The sequence below is a fragment of the Neovison vison genome, chromosome 3, assembly GCF_020171115.1.
Source record: "Neovison vison isolate M4711 chromosome 3, ASM_NN_V1, whole genome shotgun sequence".
NCBI lineage: Eukaryota > Metazoa > Chordata > Mammalia > Carnivora > Mustelidae > Neogale > Neogale vison.
In genome coordinates, this window is record NC_058093.1 from 84,771,760 (window position 1) to 84,790,048 (window position 18,289).

Sequence of the window (18,289 nt, forward strand, 5' to 3'; positions counted from 1 at the left end):
TCAGGTCATGATCTTAGGGTCCTGGGATCAAGTCCTGCATCAGCCTTCTTGCTCAACAGGGAGCCTGTTTCTCCCTCTACTTGCTTTTCCCCTTGCTTGTGAACTTTCTCTCTTCCTGTCAAATAGATAAATAAAATCTTTAAAACATTTGAAAGATCTATGATCAAATAGATTGGAATAGCTAAGAAACCAAAACAATATAGTACACTTTTTGAGGATTCCATAATAACAAAAATTGAAAATTTGTTAATAAAAATTACTATCTGCACTATACATCCTTCATTCTTAACTGTAGTATACAGCCAAGACTTCAATATGTGCCACCACACATACAAAAGCTGATGTTTTAATCGTTTCTTAAATAGTGATTTTTGTATTTATTAATCTGATATGTCTGTCAATCTTTGTAAGTTAATATCAAACAAATAAGTAAGAAGTATAAGATGTGAGGATTTCTATGAACTTGGTCAACACTTCTAAAAAGAAATACAATCTCATAGTAATTTTGTTTGATTTTGTCCAATTCTATACGGCTAAAAAAGGAGGGGGGAATTCAGTGAGAAGAGATCGCATTCACCCATCCATTTAAAATCAGTGCTTTATTTCCACGGACTAAAAGAGTTACAGTTGCACTGTTCATTACTTTGGAAGTGTCACATTTCCTAGTATGACAAGATGTATTATGGATGGGGGGTTTTACAGATGTGGAGAAATCACTTTCCAAGTTTTTTATTTGACTTTCTCCTCTTATGCTTCTTTGTACTTTAGCGGCCAACCTTGGGATAATGGGATTACTTTATGCCTTCCACATCAGGCTCTGGATGAGTGCACAGAGGCCAGTGGCAAGAGAAATAAGATGGCTGTAAAAATGCAAACATTGGAAGTTAAAAAAGGTGCACCCAATAACTTGCCCTTAAATTTAAAGGGAACTAAATGAGGAACTTCTGGACAATTTATCTTGCTGTTTACTGATAACAAGTCACTTTGTTTTTATGTGCTCAGTCTAGTATTCCATAATTTATTTGAAAGAAGATGAGAAATAATGTAGATAAATGATGAAGTGTCAGGGTCTGACGCTCTTAAATGAAGCTATTATGGTCAAAGAGAAAACGTAAAACCTGCGGCTCATTATGAGAGCGTTCTACTTGTCAGTTAAGTGAAAAGGCCTGGAATGATTTCCAGTTTATTTGTCATTGCAGTTATTAAAGCTGTCTTTTTGGTGCCATGAAAATGAATTGAAGACTTTATTCGAAGTAAATTTGTACTAAAGCTTTCAGATGTATCTTATGTGAGCTCAGTGAGGCAGAGAAGCAGCTTAAAAGCTGAAATATTACAAGGAGACAACTTTGTCTCTTTTGAAACATACCAGGATATATAAATGGCAATAAATAAAGTATTTTTTCTTGACTAAGGAACAAACTTTTTGACTGACACAATAGAATAAGATTGGTAATGGGATATAGCACATGCTAACTGTTGGGATATATTTTATTCCTATGAGGAAAAAATTGCCTATATTTCTACCAGAGTATCTTTCCTAAGACTGATTTCCAAGAAAAGTAAAAGAATGTATCATTTTAAATAGTATCTACTTATAAAAATGTAGTGAGAATTAACAAAACAGGTATGTCAAAGAAACAGAAAAGTTTAGTTCTTTTTGAATAACAAAAACTGCTGGGGTATAACAACAACCTCTTCTAAAATTTACAAGGTAAGAAGTTCAGAAAACCTGAGTTGCATAATCTATTTTCCTAATTGAATTATTGGACTGCAAAAGGCTATGTCTCAGTTTGAGGAATGAATATATTGACATTTTTATCTCATATGCTCTTCTTAAAATACTTTACATCCTTGCCGAGGTGTGAGAATAGCTTACATTTTATCTCATGTTAGAAGATCAAATCAGATGGACTATTGATATGGTTGAGATGGAACTTTTTTTTTTAAGCACTAAAAAAAATTTACTCCTTTGTGTTTTTTATTCCATGACCTAGATGGAGGTTTTTGGTGTTCCTTGTACTATGTACTAGTCTGGCAGTTAAAAATACTTTTTTTGCATAGCTTAGCTGTGCTTTTTGATGAGCAGCAATTAATAGATAGAGATAAAGGACAATTGAAAGACATTCTCTGCATCAGTTTCCACCCGATTGCATGAAAGCAGACTCACTAAACTGAATGTTTTATTTCAAGCCTAAGAAATCTCCCAGTCATGTCTTTGAACTCTTTATTGTGGATATTACAAATGTTTGGCACATCTTCAGGGTCAGTTTAAAAACAAAATGGATCCTACATCCCCCTCAGAGGTAGTCCCTCTTGGAGGTAATCTTTCAGGGTTTCTGTCAGAGTTTATAGCCATTTTCTGTGATATTGTCAAAGTAAAAAAATCTACCAAGCTCTTTATTATATGCCTTATTTTTAGGCATTTAAATGTGCAACAAAACCTTCCTTTGAAATAGAATTCAGTGTTATATTTGGGATATTTCAAATATTTCTGTAACTTTTATATGCTAATAACTACAAGTCCCAGTGATTTAAAAATAAATGTTTTACAAACTCATAGCTGTGATGTGACAGTGGAGAAAGCTACATCATAGTAATTGCCAGTTAAAGGTGTAGAGTTTAAATTAGATTCACACTGATTCAGATTTACACTGTGTTTAAGTGCCAGGGAAGACTTGTAAACAAACAAAATGGTTGAATTCTTTGGATAAGCAGTTATTTGGGGGGAATTTTTTTTTTTTGAATATTCATGTATTAATTTTTGTGCTTATAGAACTGCCTTTTGCGTGTAGATATACCCATATGTAGATATATAGGTCCTTATGTTGGGTCCCCCAATAATGGCTCCATGATTAAAGGAGCGAGACTGATACAAAGCGAAGGTCAAGCAAAGCTTTATTTCTCTCCAAGCATTAAGAATCAAACTGAATGTTCCGGGCTGTGCCTCTTACAGAGAGGGCAACCCCTCCTGTTTCACAGACTACTTTTACTTGTCTTTTTTTTTTTTTTTTTTTTAAAGATTTTATTTATTTATTTGACAGAGAGAGATCACAAGTAGTCAGAGAGGCAGAGAGAGAGAGAGGGAAGCAGGCTCCCTGCTGAGCAGAGAGCCCGATGTGGGACTCGATCCCAGGACTCCGAGATCATGACCTGAGCCGAAGGCAGCGGCTTAACCACTGAGCCACCCAGGCGCCCCTTTTTTTTTTTTTTTAAAGACTTTATTTATTTATTTGACAGACAGAGATCACAAGTAGGCAGAGAGGCAGGCAGAGAGAGAAGGGGAAGCAGACTCCTTTCTGAGCAGAGAGCCTGATGTGGGGCTTGATCCCAGGACCCTGAGATCATGACCTGAGCTAAAGGCAGAGGCTTTAACCCACTGAGCCACCCAGGCGCCCCTTCACAGACTACTTTTAAGGGCAAAGGCCATGTGGTTGGGCCTGGCCACGCAGAAGTGGCCAATGAAATTGTAACACACAGAGAAAGCTGCACAGTCATGTTAGGTCACACATAAGTGACCAATTGAATTACAATTTACCCTAATAGATATTGGAACCAGCCTATCACCTTGGTCAGAATTGGCACCCAAAAGGTGCCCAAAGGGCGGGATCCATACTCCTTGGTAACTAGGGAGACAGTATGCACGCTTTACTGATTGGATGTCTCCACCTGACCTGACCCACCCTTGTATTTGGGCTTTGTTACCTGGGACTGGTTTCCAGACTTGCTTTTAAGTAAGTTCCCCTGGGGGAAGGGGGGCTAGGGTCAATTTAAGTTTTACTGCATAAACAACAAAATGGCAGTTCAACCGGGTGGGGCCACTCTGGCTGAATAGGTCCTTACACTTATGTTTTTGAATATACTCTAGTTTTTATTTAAGGTTAATTTACTTTGGGTGGTCTGTCAGATATATTTTATCCCATTTTACTTATTTAATAAACAGATGTCAGGCACTAACTTAGTTGGATTATAAAATTAACAGGTTTTCTTGAGATCATGGAATAGAGGAGGCAGAATCATAGAATAAGATATATATACATAGATAAGCAAGGCTTCATAAATGGGGAAGATTCCTGACCTTGAATACTGAAGAGACAGAAAAATTAACTCATTAGGACTAGGTAAAAAATATCTTATTATCATGGTTATATGACCAACAGTCTGGCTGGCTGATTTCTTGCCTACCTATAACACTAGGCCAATTACCTTTGATAAAAAAAACCACTTGGCTTTTTCTTCCCAGAAAAATACCTAGAGTCCATGTGGCACTCTATCCATATTAACCATAGGGAGTTTGAAATCTTTTAGGTTAGCTACTGGGGACTAGAGCCAGTATATTTTACTATAAATTTTCATAGATTAAAATTATACTCATTCTCCTACCTTATTTTTATAAATATGTGTTTACAGTGTCCACATAGAGATGTAGTCAACATGTATTTATTTATTAAAGATTAACAAATAAAAACAATAAAGAAATTTGTGAACATGCATAATCTTTTCCTACATAAATTTATAATCAACAAACTTAGAAATAAAAGAATATCATTTTTTAAATGTTCCAGTAGGATTTCTAAAATTTTTAGTTTTCCATTTTTCTCTAAAAACATGAGAAGTAAGTTTTCTTTTTTAAAGATTTTATTTATTTAAGAGAGAACAAAAGTGAGAGAGAGCACAGAGGGAGAGGGAGAAGCAGGCTTGCCGTAAGCAGGAAGTCTGCTCCCTCTCCCTCTGCTTCTCCCTCTGCTTGCTCTCTCTCTCTCTCAAATAAATAGGTATTTTTTTTTTTTTAATTTCCTTACAGTTACCACATGCTTGTTGCTATGTGTTGAACTTTGGCCTCACAATATTCAAATATTGAAGCTTAACCCCCAATGTGATTATATTTTGAGATAGGGTGTTTAAATAGATAAATTAAGACAAATGAAGTCATAAGTGTGGAGCCCTAATCTGAAAGGATTAGCTGTCCTTTCAAGAAAAGGAAGAAGTATCAGGGATGTGTGTGCACAACAGAATGACCGTGTGTAGACAAAGCAACAAGCTGGGCAGTTGCAAACCAAGGAGAAAGGCTTCAAGAGAAACCAACCCTGCCAGTGCCTTGATTCTTGAAATTCTACCCTCCAGAATTTGAGAAAATACATTTTTAATCCATCCAGTCTGTAGTGCTTTCTTATGGCAACCACAATAGACTAATATGATGCTTTATTCACTAGACTATTTATGTGGTATTAAATATAACTATTTTCTATGAGAACTAAAGGTGGTATCTTATAATTTATATAAATTCAAATCCAGTTGATGATAATGACTTCAATGTGCAGGTAGGTTAGAAGAAACTAGAAAAAATAACAATAGCACCAAAATATTTACTATAAACTGTCTTAAACTCTTAGCTCATTCCTTTGTCCTTATCAGAATGTCTTTTTTTTTTAATCAGTTTACCCTCTTTTCTCGCTTCTCAATATGAGTTTTCTCCATTTCCTGAACTGAAGCAAGGAGTAATTTCTTGTTTATTTCAACTACCTCTCAGAGAAACTACCACTAGTTTTAAAGAACCTGACTCCATTGGACAGCTGGTCCTGTTTCTTCATCCCACTTTGCATTTCTTCTGGCTAAATCTACTCACCAGAATGTGTTAAATTGAAAGGACAATTTGAATCACAGTCTTGTCTTACTAAGGCTTTGTTCAGCAACATCTATTTGTGTTTCTACATCAAGCTTAGCAATAGACTAAATATGACAGACATGCAACCACTGTTTAGGGTTGAATTCATTGAGGAAGCCAGATCCTGGCTTGGTCAGTTATATTTTGTTTTTCCTTTAAGAATGGTGGCGTAATCTTGATGAAAAGAACATAAGTAAATATGACCAAAAAGTCATTAATTTTATCTTGTTAATACTCTCAGAAAGGGGTGCCTGGGTGGCTCAGTTGGTTAAAGCCTCTGCCTTCAGCTCAGGGTCATGGGAGCCCACATGGGGCTCTCTGCTCAGTGGGGAGCCTGTTTCCCCCTCTCTCTCTGCCTGCCTCTCTGCCTACTTGTGATCTCTGTCAAATAAATAAATAAAATCTTTAAATATATATATATATATTCTCAGAAAAAATGTATTAAAACATTCTGACTAAATTCCTAATATTTCTGACATGCAACACATAACTGGAGACACTGTTACTTTCCCTTGTCTTTGCTTTCTTTCTCTGTATTCTTTTCTTACTTCCTTTCTGATTTCCCATATACTCCCTTTTTTAAAAAATAAGACCATTTAGGTTCATCCCTCATTTACAGTTTATGATTTCAAAGCTTTTCTGGCAACTTTTCCACATGATAAAAACATAAAGGCTGATTATGGAAATATCTTATAGACATCTTATATACTGTTTTTTGTGGCCCAGAAAAGGAGAGTCAGCCACCACCATTAACTAATATTTGTTACATGATGGGCATATGCTTATTCATTTAGGTCATTTCTTGGAGCCTCCCCTCCACGTCTAAATTATCAAGATTAAGCCATATGTAAATTAAATTACCTATACCAATTATCTATACCAATAGATAGGAATAGCAATATTTTTGTATGTTTATCTTTTCTATAATTTATAGTTAAAATCAACTTTCAATCTTAATTACACTGATCGTATTGAGGTGGTGAGAATATAGTTTTCCTGGTCCCATATGTTAGATGCATATAGTGAACCTACAGGAATTCAAATGACTTCTTCAATATAACCCAAGAGCCTTTGGAGTAGTCTAACTCCCGGAATTATTTATTTATTTATTTATTTGTCACATGGCTGTAGAAAACTCATACCTGATCTCAAGTGTATTTTTCTAAATAAAGGGTAATCAACAGTCAGACACACAGTAAATATATTTGGCTGCGGCTGTTATTCTGATGTGTTCTTATTTGGGGCTTATGAATAGGAAATGTAAAGTAATCTCACAAGGAATTTCATTCTAGTGTTCTTTCAAAGAATGAAAGCTTTCTTTGAAAGGAGTTAGGATGACAAAAACCCGAGATCATTAGATACCTGGTAGTAGATCATTCCTTGGCAAGATTAGGGTGAGTTATTACCAGTAAGTGGTAATCAGAGTTCATTCATTTTCCTTTTGTGAGTTGAACTTCTAGGAACAGTTGCCAAAGGCTTTGTGGTATATCATTCTGTCACAATGCTTTGGGTTAGAGAAATATGGAACCTTTCTAGACTTGCCAACTAGTGTCCTACAACTAGTCCCTCTACCTGAGCTAAACCTTAGATGTTTTGACTGTTAAAATTCTAATGTAGCTACATGTTGGTGGAGAAATTTAAATCTTATTTTTCATCATTGTGGTAGGCTGTTTTCTAAGAAACTATATAGGCATTAAAATGTCTCTTCTATACACAATATAAAAATTCTTAATATATTATACAATTTATACTTGGTTATGTCAAACATTATCTTCCCTGGGGTGATAACCTTATTGACTGTTTGTGAAACCTGTCTTATTATTTCTAGATACTAATTTTTGTAACTTGATTTAAGAAACCACAATAACAAGTATTCAAGAAATAGACTCACAGTGTCCGACTCTTGATTTCGGCTCAGGTCATGATCTCAGGGTCCTAGGAATGAGCCCTGTGTTGGGCTCCATGCCCAGCTGGGAGTTTGCTTGAAGATACTTCTTTCCTCACTGTGCCCCTCCAATCTCTCTCAAATAAATCTTTGAAAAATAAAGACTCATGTATAAATGTTTTCTACTCTTTCTGGCTTCCTTATGAATAAAGAACTTTTCTACTGTAGAGATTCTATGTGCTTTTAACAGAAAGAAATTATCTCTCTCATGACATATGTTCTCCCTTAAAGTATCTTTGTTGACCAAATCCCAAAGGTATCGTTTGATTTCCTTATGATTGCACTACTTTCTCCCATTCATTAATGGATAATGTAACCTTTACTTCCTAAGATATGAGACATTGACTTTTCATAATCAAAATATATATCATAATATATCATTGAAAATGAAATGAAGAATTTAGGGATGATAAAATCACTTCCTAAATACAGCTTTATTTTGATCTTGGTGTGAGAAGTCTAGCAAGGAAAAGAAAACTTGCATGCCCTAAATTTAAGATGGGCAGAAGAATGAAGAAATCATATATAGAATTCTTCAAATATATTTTAACAGAGTGAATATTTTGAGTCAGTTCATGTAATAAAACTTGATGCATCTCATACTCAAAGATGTTTTCCATCTTTTACTGGCACAATTTTGGTCCTAGAATACCTACATATAACAAAGTGGGCATGTTTATTCATTTATAGAAAGGAATTTGATAAGAAATTATTAATATTTCCTCTGTTAAAATTTGTTGTAAAGACCACTTTCCTTATTTTGAAGCCTAGATTCTTACTTAAGGGTTTCTTTATGATACTGACTCCAGTGAATACAGTTTTACATATTTTATATAGCACTTATATAATTATAGTTATAATTATATATTAGTTAAGTTTCTTAGAATTATAATTAGCTAGATACACATCTAAAAATAGACAAATCAATCAAACAAACAAATCCACAACTGTAGCTAACTTTTAGAATGCAGGAAGTATGAGAAAAACCCCAGAATCCAGATCCAGGAACCTCAGCTAGAAGCTTTCACAGACCTTCTGTTGAAAATACTGTAATAAAATTGACACAGTTTTAAAGATTTTTAGAAATTTGACCCCCCAATTACAAATGTCCAGTTTCTAATGAGACAGGGATTAGCATGGCCACTATACAAGGACGACTTGCCAATTCATGAAATGTTCCATATTTTTCTGAGATGATAGGTTTTCTATTACCACCTGCAAGCAGAGGGACTCCAAGGTTATGAAGAAAAATACAGTGAGAAGAACAAGGATCAAAAGGTTGTGGCTTCCTGTCCAACCATCTTCCCCTTAGCCTGTGTCATACTATGGTGGTGTGTCCTCCTGTAGTACTCACAGGTTCCACCACCAATGACATCCCTTTTCTCTGAGTCTTGGTGCTTCCTTCTCCTCAGAATGCCTCTCCTTCTGGGTCACTCCTGGCAGTGAAGGTGTTCCTCTTCCCAGTGTTTTGAACTCCTGTGGGGCTCACCTCAAATTATTAAAAGTAGCTTTGTAATAAACAAACAAATACACAAATTTCCAATTTCTAAGGAGGAAAAAAATCTGATTTTCTTCGCTTGACTATGTTGCCTACCTAAGCATGAGAGATAAGTTTCTGTATTATTGTTGTACTTATGTGTTAGTGAGGGTAAGGCAGTTTTTAATAAGAGAAATTTCCAGAGCAAAGGGTTGGTCAGTATGAGCTTGGAAGCCCTTTCAAATGCTGAATAAGTCAAATCCAAACAAGTCACATTAAGGATTATGGTGGATATTAAGTAGTGTGAGATCATATGAGTATGAGACTCTGTCTTCGAAGAAATTATCTAATTTATTATGGCAACATAATAATAAGGCTGATAGAAAATAAGAACAAATTATTTAAATAATCACTTAAAATAAAATAATACCCCAAAGTAGAGCATACTTTAATGCTGTATAAATTATGCAGAGATTAACAGGGAACAAGTCAGAAAGATTACTTTCTGTCAAATGGCTATTGGAAGTTGTGTTGTTGACACGAGATATACATTGTTCTTATAAAGCTGAGTTCTTCGAAAGGCAAAAATTTGTTCAGAAAGCATTTTATTTATTTGCTTTATTATGTTTTTAATTGAAGAGTAGTTGATAATATTAGTTCAAGATGTACAATATAGTGATTCCACAATTATATACATTGCTAAATGCTCACTGTAATTGTAGTTACCATCTGTCACCATACAAAGTTATAATATTATTGACTATATCCCCTATGCTGTTCATTTTATCCCTGTGACTTGTTTATTTTATAACTGGGAAGTTTGTACCTCTTAATCCCCTTCACCTATTTCACCAATCTCATCACCTCCCTCCCTTCTGGCAACCTTTTTAGTTTGTTCTCTATATTTATGAGTCTTTCTCTTTTTTATTGCCATTTATTGTGTTTTTTAGAGACCATATATTAGTGAAGTCAGATGATATTTGTCTTTCTCTTTCCAACTTATTTCATTCAGTATGATATCCTCTAGTTCCATCCATGTCACAAATGGCAAGATTTCATTCTTTTTTATGGCTGAGTAATCATCCATTGTGTATATATACTACGTTTTGTTTATTTTTCTATCAGTGGTTGCTTCTACATCATGGCTATTGTAAATAACACTGTGATAAACATTGGGATGCATATATCTTTGAAAATAACTAGTTTTGTTTTCTTCAGGTAAATACCCAGAAGGGGAATTACTAGGTCAGATGGTATTTCTATTTTTAGTTCTTTAATGAGCCTAGCTAGTGTTTTCCAATTTACATTTCCACCAACAGTGCACAAAGGTTCTCTTTCCACCAAATCTCTGTCAACACTTGTTATTTCTGTCTTTTTGATACTGGTCATTCTAACTGGTATGAAATGGTATTTCATTATGGCTTCATTGTGTTTTAGGTGGAGGAAATATACTGAGGAATATGTATCATTCCTTTTCTTTGACAAAAACAATAAAAGTTTGAGTGGAAGTTATTAGGCTGGAAGACTTTATACAATGCCCATTTATGAATAATGTCTGTTGGGGAGGAATATTTTTTCTTTACCCCTCTTGATTCTTTGGCTAATCTAATAATCAAATTAATACAGGGCAGATTAATAGGATTAAAAACAAATTTAATTACATTCTTATGGGGCTCCACAGAGATAATGATACACAAAGGCATATCGGGCAGTTGAGGTTTATGTGCCATCCTGAGCTAAAACATGGGGTAGAGGCCCAGGGCTTCAAAGAGGCTGAAGATAACTCAAAGGACAATAGAAAGAACAGATGTTTGGTAATGAGATGTTTGCTCTGCCATACAAATAGGTCATTCGGAGCTCTCTTTCTGAGCAAGGCCTCCTATCTAAATTCCTTTAAATAGTTAAGAGAGGGGTAAAAGTTTTCCTTGCATCTGGGTCTTGATTGCTATCAACTCAAATAATCCAATGACTGAGTGGCATATTTTGGGGTCATATATTCTTGCTGCTCTTCACCTTATAGATTTTATTGTATACAGTCTTCCAAGTTGGGTAAAGTTGTGTACATGTATTTGATTTCTAAAACTATCATATAGAAAATAGTTTCAGGATAATTGTCTTAAGATTTTTGTGTTAATAATCTCCTTAGTTTATATATGTAAAACATTCCTTCATTGGACATTAAAAATAAAATGGAAATTGGATACTGATAATAGGAATTTGATCATTTAGGAAAATACTTGCTTTGCGTATTTTAATATGATTTATTTTGTTATAAAGATACTTTATCTCAATTTTTGTCACTTTGCCCAAAGGAAGTAAAGCGTCAACATAGTACTTGATTTCTTTGTATATATGTATGTATTTTTCTGGTAATAGGGGTCTCTTCATATTGGGTTGTTGTTTCATGTGATATGTGCTATTTCTTGAAATATTTATTTACAAATAAGGTGATAATAGAGATAGCTAACATTTTTTTCAGGCAATATAATCATGTTTAGATAAAGAACAATAATTCTGTCCTGATAAAACAACCACTTTGTATCAGGCACTGTGCTAAACTAACACCCACAAAGTACAAACTAATAGAGCCTACATACTTCTGAAATTACATATATATGTAGAAACATACTACCAGTTGAAAAAAAAATATTTTGTGACATTTGACAAAAAGTTTTAACTACTCTGAAAAATATCTTAATGGACTTAAATAAACTGTTAATGTTAAAGATAAAGATACATCTTAACATCAAACAGACATGAAATTAGTGAGGTCTTTTAAAAACAAACATTTTTTTCTAGAAATTAGAAAAAAATATACATCTTAACAGTTTAAGAAGTGTTCTACCAAAGGGCTTATAAAAAACTATTTCGTAGAAAAAAAACAAAAAACAAAACAAAACAACAACAACAAAAAAAAAACCTATTGAATATCCAAAGCAGTGTTTTATAACATTTTTCATATTTTGAAATTTTTGGTATGGGACAGGAATCCTGAGAGGCAACAAAGATTGTGGACTGGGCGTATTTCTAAGTCTAAAGTAATATACTTAGTAAATAGTTGAGACAGCCTATGTTGGATATTACAAATGAGCTTCATATGGTAGGATTCCAGAGGTGTTACATGGATTTTTTTTCAGTCAAGTAGATGAACGCTTTGACATGTTACCTTCTGCATTCTGACAGAAAAGCTTTCATTCTGTCATTTGGCCATTGAAATAATTTAGCAAAAAATATTATCTTAATGTAACTGAATATGTTCTTTGTATAGCTACAAAATGTTCTCTTGGAGAAAAATATTTCAAAGTTTTTTATTGTGATAGAGTAAGCAAATGACTATATTCTGCTTCATCCTCTGAAAAACATTCTGTGACGCCATATTTGAAGGTTTTACCAGGTTTCACAACCTTGTCACTGAAACATCTTCTGTAAAATTGAATCTATAGTCTCTTTACTGCAATAAGTTCTCAAATACTTAAACTATTACATTATTGTGTGACTCTTTACCCCCAAATAAACTACTTAATGTTCTTTGTCATTCTTTAAAAGCAACACAGGCCCTGTGCCCAACGCTAAGCTAGGTAAGGTTTACGCTGGGGCTCTCATCCTCATTCTACATCCTCATTCTCTACTTTTGGACACTTCTTTCTGCCTGAGATCACATCAGTATCCTCCTGGCAGCTTTCTATGGAGAATGTTGTCAGGAAAGGATAGAAATCTCTTCCCCAGGACGCTAAATGACTGTTAGCAATTGCAAGTATTGCCTTCCTAGAAATGATTATATATCCAGTATAATGGAGATCAAAACCTTGAGTTTAAACATGGGTTTTAAAGTCTTTGAGAATATAATGTAATAATGTAATCAGGCTTTTCTTCAGGGGTAAAAATACACACAACTTTCCACAAAATTTTACAAAAAGATATCTGGGCAAGCTATCCAAAGATTACATGTTAAAACAACACAGTAAAATGAATAAACATGTTAGGGTATAATTTTTGCTATCAGTGAGAATGGTTTTTTTTTAGGTTTAGAATTTTCCTATTTGTTTAAATCTTGAAATATATATACATATACATGTATGTATATGTATATACATATAAACATACAACATATATGCATACATATATGCATATGTACATACATATATGCATGTATACATATATACACACATACATATATTATATGTAGAATATATATACATATATATGTATATATATATGTAAATCTTAAAACTCCTTTTGACTTACCCATAATCTTTCATGTAGTACTCCAAGATGGTTACCATATTCTTAGAAGATGTTAACTATTCAAATTAAAAAGCCATAAAACAATTACCTTTCAGCTTTAAGACACAGTGATCCTTTTTAAATATAAAATAATTAAATGGAGTAAGTATTTTACTTATCCTGGAAGCCATGTAAATTTCATTTAAAGAAATTTTTAAGCAGAAAAAATAAATTTATATATATCTAAATCTATATTGATATAGATATAGATGATATAGATATATTTAGTTGTGTAGCAAACATTACCAATATTTGTAAATTCTATGTTGAAAAGGATATGCTCTTTTTATTGCTAAGTATGAACTACATAAAAGTTTTAAATCACTGGATAAAACAAAGTCCAGTGTTTGCTAATATCGAATTTTCACCTCTTTGTCACTTTGAATCAGGAATGACTTCTATATATTTACTAATATGTCAACAGTAAGATTTTCCTAAGATGTTTCTATGTATAATTAATAATGCAAGAAAGTAAAAACTATCCTACAGGGAACTCGTAGTCCTAAAGTTATATGTGAATTAAAGATAAAATTTGTGATATTGTACTACTCCTTTTTCCATTCTCTGTCTATAACTCAGATTGCTTAACTAAACTTAAATACAAAAACTTAAATACAAATTTGCCAAATACTAAGCTGACAAATACAGAATGCTGGCTATTATTTCTGTTTGGAAGTCAGAGATTTGAGCTATTCATTTTGTAGTCTGACAGTCATCACTACAATTCCTTGAATTCCCAAAGCTTTTCATACAGCTTCCTCAAGGACGGCTATCATGTCGTAGCCACTGCAATGACAGATGGGATATAATGTGTCATGTGATGGATAACTCTGGAGCCATAGTACTTAATCCTTCTAATACTAATAGCTGCATTATCATAGAGATTTATGGGAATGTCAGTTTCAAGTTCCCAGTTCCATTCATGGGTTTTTAAAACTTCAGCTGCAAAAAACATGCATCCATCCCATTAATTCTAATTATCATGGTTCATCTTCTCAGCAGTTTTGCACTCCGGAACCTTTCAGTGCAAATTAACGTACCAAAAAAGTGTATTAATTAATATTTGTAGCTTTTAATTTCTGCAAGAGTGTTGTCTGGAAGCAGCTGGCAGTACAGGGCCGCTGCTATTGAATCTTTGCCAAACAAGTGCAGATGTAATTTTGTTATCTCTTGCTTAGTCATTTACGCAAATTAATTTGAACAATTAGCCTTTTACTGGTCCTTCATGAATCATGCAAAAGGGATCTGCCAAAAATTGCTAGTTGACAGAAAAGAATTGGTTAATGCTGTGCATTTTGTGGGAAGGTAATGCAGAGTGAAGCACAACACTATTTTAGACTGTAGACAATTGCTTAAATATTCTATTGTAAGATTTACTTAGCACTCTAAACTTGAGAATCCCCTTAATGAAGAGTAAACCTGCATACTAGTGAAAATTTATATGATAGGATTCAAATTTTTCATGAAATATCGAACCTGAAAATGTCTTAATCAAGTATATATGCAAAATAAGAAGTGAGTTTTCATTATGAAATAGAAATTAATTAACTAGTTTTTACTACTTTGAAGGTCACAGATACTGCTATTTACTCAATACTTGTGTATATCTTTATGTAATTATTTCTTTATCATATAACATAGATATAAAACACATTTGTAGCTTCATTTGGTACCTTCTAATAATTCTCTAACCTTCTAGAAGTTAGAGATGGAGAGTGTTTTAAAATAGTTAAATATGTAGTCATTAAATTTTGAAGACCAAGGTAAAAAAAGACTTTAAGTGAAGGATACATAATTAAATAACCTCTGAATGAGTAGAGATGTATTTTATGGTCTTTATATGAAGTTACCAGTATGTTAAAGGAAAAACAAAACCAGAAAATAACAGTTATAAAATTTGCAATTCTTTTTATTAGAAGTGCTCCAAACTATCCACATTTTCTGTTTTTAGTTAATTTTGAATCTGTTCTTTTCCTGGCATTTTTAATCACTGGAGCTAAGGATTTTTCATCTAAAATTATATACAGGTGGTTGTACACTGTCATAATGTCAATTAAAGCTCACCGAAAAATAAATCTTGCTTTATTTTGAATAGCATTAGTTTAGAAAGGACCCAGGAACAGTTCATGATATAATTCATGTATACTGGAAGTTATGCATATACAGGTTTTAAATACACGTACATATGCTCACATGAACAGATTTTATTTGTTTGACAGACAGAGATCACAAGTAGGCAGAGAGGCAGGCAGAGAGAGATGAGAAAAGAGGCTCCCTGCTGAGCAGAGAGCCCGATGCAGGACTTGATCCCAGGACCCTGAGATCATGACCTGAGCCGAAGGTAGAGGCTTAACCCACTGAGCCACCCAGGTGCCCCAGCATATTTATATTTGATTAAAATATGTCATTCCATTTTATTATTATTATTTAAGTGTAGAAGAAAATTGTTACTCTCAGACCACACCTTTTAGAAAAGAGAATTGAAAAAACAAATTAAATACATTTAGATACCTGTCCCAGCATAGATCTTAAAAATGAGTCTGCTTGAGATAGGGCTAATGAATTTCTCTTGCAGAATATTTTTAAAATTCAAGTTACTGATCATTTTGCAGATAATCACTGTAATCATAAATATTAAAATCATGAATGTCTAAAACTGCGAAGAAATTGTTTTTCAAGGACATTTTTTTGTTTCATAAAGGAATTTAAATTTTCCCAAATGTAATTCCCATAAATCTAACATTAATGGCAAAAATATATATATTTGAAATATTTTATATTGTCATTTGTAGAAAACCTTCTTTATCTCTATGTTGGTCTCAGTCATCTTTAAAATAAAATGCTTTGAGACATTTTATTGCATAAATAGTGACAAGTCAAGCTCAATGTAAGATAAATCCAGTGGATATTTAGGTGACATTCGAAGTTTTAAAACACAATTAGTTATATTTTTTCTATTTAAAGAAGCAACATTTGCTCATCGTTAAAAATCTATAAACTTCAGTAAAGAATATTTGGAAAATCACCTTTTAATACCCCTTTTGCAAAATAACTATAGTTAACATTTTGATTTATTTTATTCCTATCTTCTAAATTTTTTAAATGTCACCATAGTATAAGTAGTAATATATAATGTGAAACCTTTCTTTCCTTTAAAATAATTATTAATATAATTTTAAAATATTTATAGTGTTGAAATTTCATTGCCCATTTGCTATTGCTACACATTAAGTTGTATCGTTTAGTTATAAATAATAAAGCAGTGGACATCTTTTCCTTTATTTCAGTCAAATTCTTCAGGCTTCATTCTCAGAAATGGGACTTTTCAAATGATGCAAATACTTTGACATTTGGTACACATTTCTTTATTTCTTTCCAGAATAGTTGTACTTTTCCCTAGAAATAAGAAAAAACTTAGATTACCACATCTCCAACAGCATCAAATATTATCATTAAAATAATAACACAAAAATTTAATATAATAAATTAAAAAAGGTAACATGCCTATTTACTTATCTCTCATTATTAGTAAAGTTGAACATTTTCTCATATAACATTTACTTCACTATTTTCTCACTTGTAAATACTTATTAATATGAAGCTCAGTGATTATTTTTTGAGATTTAGTTGCAATGATTTGTTTAAAAGAGCTTTATAAAATCCCATACAAATATAAGCTATTATTAGTAACATATTGATGAATAATCTTTTCCTATAAAAACCTGATTTTGTAACTAAATAACAATAATATTGATACTTCAGCTCAGCACAGAAATAATAATAAGACCCTGTGCCTCCAGAATGAGGGGTTGCTCATTTATCTGACTAAAATCCGTTTCAGAAAATGTATTTGTTTTCTGTATTACTCTGTGACTCATTAGTCAATACAAATAATCAAAACTTAATTTACATTATAACAATATATTAGATAATCTGTAACTATAATTTTCCTAGCTCAAGCTATGAAAATTCAGTCAATTTTTAAATTTCATCATCTCTCACTTTCAGTAGCAGATACTTCCATATATTTACTTATTGTTTGAAGTCATCCTATAATTTATATTACATATAATAAAATTCCTTGGCTTTAAATACATGAAAATTAACTTTCTCATATGGAAAATAAAAAAATTATATGGAAAAATAAATCAACAAAATAGTAGTAATTATTATTATTTTACTAATTGACCAAGGTAATTTAGTGATCATCTTTATCATTCCCTAAGCTGCATGTACATAGTTACATTATTGTCACAAACATACACTGTAATATAATAGCTATCCAGGTTTTTTTTTTAATTATTTTTTTAAAATTCTATGACTTAGTGTAATAATCATTTATGGTACTATATAACTATTGAAGAAAAAAAGAGGACAAAATACTTCCATTTTTTTGGGGTATGTAGATGAATTCTTATGTATGGAATGAGGTGAATTAATGTCATTTATCTAGTTACAAAGGAATGTGTATTTGATGTTGAAAATGCAGAATTAAGAAAATAAATATGACTCATAACCATCAAAACATAAGTACTGGTCATATGTGGATGATTGTATGGGCAGGAATTTTTTGCATTTGCATATATTTTAACAAAATAAACTGTCTTTTTTCCTACTTAATATATAACACATATGTCCCATATTTAAAAAAAAAAAAAAGGTTGTATAAACCTACTGTTATATTATTCAGTTCTTTGGAAGAATGATCCATAATTTGTATACTCAATTTTCTCTTTTGAATATTTATGTTGCTCTAAATATTTGGTATTGTGAACAACACTGAAACAAACATAGATAACAAACATAGATCTTGGCATATATTCATTATTATTTTTTGAAATAAATTTCTTAGTTGATTTTTATATTTTAAAGTATGTTTCAGCGTGTGTCTTAATGAAGGCATTAGTGTTTTATAATAGCA

At 32.5% G+C, this 18,289-nt stretch overlaps 1 non-coding gene across 1 annotated transcript; it reads left to right on the forward strand.

The window, feature by feature from the left end:
* Nucleotides 1–8,689: 8,689 nt before the first annotated feature.
* Nucleotides 8,690–8,795, forward strand: LOC122903859. Its single transcript, XR_006384067.1, has one exon. It is a non-coding gene; the product is annotated as a U6 spliceosomal RNA (small nuclear RNA).
* The last annotated feature ends 9,494 nt before the right edge of the window (nucleotides 8,796–18,289 follow it).